This window comes from Lactuca sativa, chromosome 5 (assembly GCF_002870075.4).
Source record: "Lactuca sativa cultivar Salinas chromosome 5, Lsat_Salinas_v11, whole genome shotgun sequence".
In the NCBI taxonomy this organism is placed as follows: domain Eukaryota; kingdom Viridiplantae; phylum Streptophyta; class Magnoliopsida; order Asterales; family Asteraceae; genus Lactuca; species Lactuca sativa.
Window position 1 is genome coordinate 114153508 of NC_056627.2, and position 4840 is coordinate 114158347.

The 4840-nt window shown below is 41.3% G+C and overlaps 1 long non-coding RNA gene across 1 annotated transcript; it reads left to right on the forward strand.

The window, feature by feature from the left end:
- The first annotated feature begins 3138 nt into the window (after positions 1 to 3138).
- LOC128126221 (uncharacterized) lies at positions 3139 to 4541 on the forward strand. The gene is made up of 3 exons (XR_008223987.1): positions 3139 to 3355; positions 4180 to 4245; positions 4409 to 4541. It is a non-coding gene; the product is annotated as an uncharacterized LOC128126221 (long non-coding RNA).
- The last annotated feature ends 299 nt before the right edge of the window (positions 4542 to 4840 follow it).

Below are 4840 nucleotides of genomic sequence, written 5' to 3' on the forward strand. Positions count from 1 at the left end.
AACTATGAAAGAAATATAGGAGTGACTTAGGGAACTGTATCAAATGACGTTGATCTTGAACATTCCATCCAGACGTTATTACTTTCGGAGTTTGGAGCCTTCGTTCAGAAGCCTCGGGAGAAGCTTGACCAAACGTTCAACCGTTACAACCATCTATTGAGCACGATGGTGAAACAAAAGATCAAACGAGAACTGATTGAGCAGAAAGTGACATTTATGAACGGGTTAGGTCCGAATGGAAAGTTATGGTGTCGATACTTAAAGCACATGAGCAGTTTAAAAATCACTCATTGGAAAAGCTCGTTGGTATTTTGAGGTCACATGAAGATGAGGCGACTAGTGAAGGAAAGGTCGTTTCGGGAACGGGTTCGCTGACGCTTGTGGGAAAGGGAAAATAGGTTGATGATGATGGTTCGGAGTTTGATCTATCTGATTTTGAACTCTCTAAAGAAGACTATGCTCTGATGGTGTCCAAACCAAAGAGGTTCGCAAAGAAAAATTTTGGTCGCAACAAAAATCGAAACTGGTAGGGGAGTTACAGTTCTAACAAAGTAAAGGATGAGATGCAAACAACTCTCAAAAGGAAGAAGCGAAGAAGGAAAGGAAGCTTGTTGGCGACTCTGGCTATGATTGTAATTATTGTCATGACAGAAAGCATCAAGAAAAGGAGTGCATGTTAGGACAGACGAATGAAAAGAAGGAAGAGGAAGATGATGAGACTTATTTCCTCATAAAGCTGGAGGAAATCAAGAATAAGAAAAGTGTTGATGATGTTAAACCTGCTTTACTTGTGCAGGAATAGGACGATGAGTTTGGCAGAATTGAAGTGTGGTCGAGTGACTCCGAAGACGAAGAGGTTCATAGGCCAACACACGGGAGAAGCTTCGTGGAAAAAGTTGATGATTCGCAGTTCAGTGGAAGGTGATTTATGGTGAAAAATGAAGGTTCGGAGCTTAGAGGATACGCTACTGAAGGCGACCGTATCTCTGACAGTTGCTTCGCAATGCAACCCGTCCCTAAGCAGATTAGCGAATGCAAGAGGGTGATAAACAAGGTACACACCATTCTTAAATCTCTAAATATCCCTGTATCTAAATATGAAATTTAATTAGATGATCTAAAGTATACAGTGTCTAGTTTCAATGAAAGTTAAAAAAAAAACCCGTTTGAATAATTCTAACTAACCGATCAACTCGGCAGGGTTTCGAACAAAAGCAAAGAGAGATGCATGTGGATTGAAAAGTTGGAGTCAGATTTGTTTAAGTCTAGGGATGAGTTGATTTATCTGCAAAGAGATAATTTAGAGCTTTTAAAATAGCGAAACATTTTTTGTTTGATTGCCAAAAGACTTTATTTTAATATTACTCAGTTACACTTTGATTGTGAGATTGGAGAGAAAATTCACAAGATGATTTTGCCCTTTCTTGAATTGAAAGAGGACGAAATCGATGCAGATTGTTACAGGTGTGAATCTATCATCTCATCTGACAAAGTCTCGGATGCTTACAAAGTAGGACTAGACAAAATTGAGTCTTTCATAAAGTCTAAAGATCATAAAAACATGTTGAAACAACTTTTGGATGAAAATGACAAAATCTGATACTGTGCAGAAGTTTGACTCATTAAACACTAAGTTGAGTTTAGAAAACAAACTTAATGTTGAAAATACATCTAAATTCGACGATGATACTGATATGGGTGCAATCTCTGTGGAGGATGAGGTTGATTGCTCTAAATTTTTTAAAAACGAACCTAAACCAGCAAAAGTCTTAATTTCTGAAAATTTAGTTGGGTTTGCACGTTTTTCTAAAGTTAAATCAAAAGTTTTGAGAGAAAAAGCAACCGTTTTTCCAAAAGTTCAAACTGTTCCCAATCAAGTTTACACAACTAAGGGACTAAATAAAAATCAAACAGCAGAACTAACGTCCATGGTCGAAGACGATAATAAAGATGGTTGTGATGAATTTTTGGGTTCCTAAATCTCTTTGATTCTTGTAGGTGTTCGTGATGAGCAGTTTGACTCCAAATGGTATATAGATACTGGTTGGTCGCGTCACATGACAAGAAGGAAGGAAGAACTACTAGAGTTTAGAGCACTAAAGGATGGAGGAAGAGTGAAGTACGACAACAACTCATTTGGAGAAATCAAGGGATACAAGATTATCACTAATGGGGAGTTTTCAATTTGCAAGGTCGCATACGTGGAAGGCTTACAACACAACCTCATAAGTGTTTCGCAGTTGGTGGTTGGTTGTGACATCCCCCATATTTTCCAAAAGCGATGTAACACTCAAAAGTCAAATACAACAAAAACTATTTGGAATCAACGAATTTAACCTCAAAAATAAAAGTGTTCAAATATCTAAATTGGGATGCATCAAATATTAGATATCGTGCCAAGGTTTCCAAAAACATAAAGAACATTTGAAACCGAGTTATATTGAAGAAACTATAACCACGCGAATATTTACGGCACACCGTTAAAACATTATTTAACGTAAAAAGTGAAATTACAATAAAATGCATTTTAGCCTTAAGAATCTAAAAAAAAGTTGTAGAGTTCGTTAAACTGTAAACGTACATAAAAAGATCGCCCAAATTGGACCTCGTATGAAGAAGTTACGAATTTTCTAAGTTTCGTAACAGTAGTAGAGGGCTAAAAACTCGAATTGAAGATCGAGCATTATTTAGCAATCGCAACCTAAACGAAAGTTGAAGACCTCCACAATAGGAGTAAAATGATAAAAAGACAAACGAAAACCGACATCGAATAAAGAAGATATGAATTTTTAACGAACTTTAGCAGTCACGGCCTATTAAAAACATATCATTAAAAATAAAGTCAAAACTGGCCAACGGAGTCTAAATGAAAGTTGTAGAGCATAATATCACCTACGCGTGGATATAAAGAACGCGAAAAACGGAGCCCGTACGCGAAAGTTACAGAATTTAGAAGACGGATGTAACGACCCATTCCCGGTATGATGATTCCTTGGTATTTATTTTGAAGTTTTGTTAAAGGGACTCGGCGAGTTCATAGCCTGACTCGCCGAGTAGGGGCGGGATTTCGAGCACGTGTTAGTTGGCGACTCGGCGAGTCCATATTCTGGACTCGGCGAGTCTGTCTGTCTGGGAGAAACCCTAAATCCCCAGGTTGCCCACTATTTAAGCCACCTTATAGCCCCCAATCTCGCCTCCTTCACCCTCAAAAGCTGTGAGAAAACCCTAATTCATTCTTGAGTGATTCTAAGTGATTTTTGTGTGCAATTGTGAAGGCTTGAAGAAGGAGAAGAAGAAAGGAACAAGGAGAAGGATTGTAGAGCAGAGATTCAAGGGAAAGCAAGAGCTCTTTGAGGTATTCTTCAGATTTCCTTCCCTTTTATGCTTTAAAACCCTTTCTAGATCTTGTTTATGCTTTTCTCAAGCCTTATGTTGATATGGAAGCCATTTTATGTCGAGATATCCTTAGATCTGTTCATTTAGGGGTTGTAGAGCCCAGATCTATTGTCTTTATGGAGCTATTTTGCATCATAACCCTAGATCTACCCTTTTAAGTACCTTTTTAGCCTTTATTCCCTTGTTCATGGGTTTGTACACGTAAAGTTGGAAACTTTACGTGGTAAATCAGTTTATTGGACTCAGATCTATCATTTGTATGTATTGGATTCGATCATAATCGAGTGTAGAATAGTTGCATGGCGGTGACTCGGCGAGTCGGAAGAACGACTCGGCGAGTCTAGTCGCGAGTCCCCGATTTCTTCCTTTTGAGCGGTATCGAGTGGGACCAGTGAGTAAGGGAGTGGACTCAACGAGTTTGAAGGTAGACTCAGTAATCGGGGGACTCGGCGAGTTGTTCATACAACTCGGCGAGTCCAAGGCAATCTCCTTAAGCTCAAGAACAACTCGTCGAGTTGTTCATATGACTCGGCGAGTCGGATGAAGATTGTCTGAGTTCTTGGATCGAATGAGTACTCGTCGAGTCGATGCCATACTCGACGAGTAGCAGCGAGTAGAGTCGAGGAGTGAGAATAGGGACTCGGCGAGTTGGCGGCCCAACTCGGCGAGTCAGGTCAACTGTGAGTTGACTTTGACCGAGAGTTGACTTTGATCAAGGGTAAAAGAGTCATTTTACCCAGTGCAGTGTTTAGTATTTGATTGAGTGTGTTTATGGACTTGTAGCCGGGGAGATACCGGAGCAGCAGCAGTTAGCCCTCAGAGCTATTCACTCAGCAGCCAGTTCACGAGGTGAGTTTCCTTCCAGTAGTTAGCATGTTTGATGCCTTCGTGGCTCAGACAGGATTTATGTGTGTTCATGCTAGTGATATGTTTATGCTATGTTCAGTCAGCTTCGGACTTCGGTCCGATGTCAGCTTCGGACTTCGGTTCGATGTAGGGGACAAGGTCCCAGTCAGCTTCGGACTTCGGTCTGATGTCAGCTTCGGGCTTCGGTCCGATGGAGGGGGCAAGGCCCAGTCAGTTAGCTTCGGACTTCGGTTCGATGTGGGGGACAAGGTCCCAGTCAGCTTCGGACTTCGGTCTGATGTCAGCTTTGGGCTTCGGTCCGATGGAGGGGGGCAGGGCCCAGTCAGTTAGCTTCGGACTTCGGTCCGATGTAGGGGACAAGGTCCTAGTTAGTCAGCTTCGGACTTCGGTTCGATGAAGGGGGCCAGGCCCCAGTATGTGCTTGATATGTTATTATTTTGGTATGTGGTAGTTTGGGGGAGCTCACTAAGCTTCGTGCTTACAGTTTCAGTTTTGGTTTCAGGTACTTCCGCAAGTAGAGGGAAGAGCTCGGGATGATGGCATCGCACACACCACAGCTTCAGCTTTTATCCTGGGA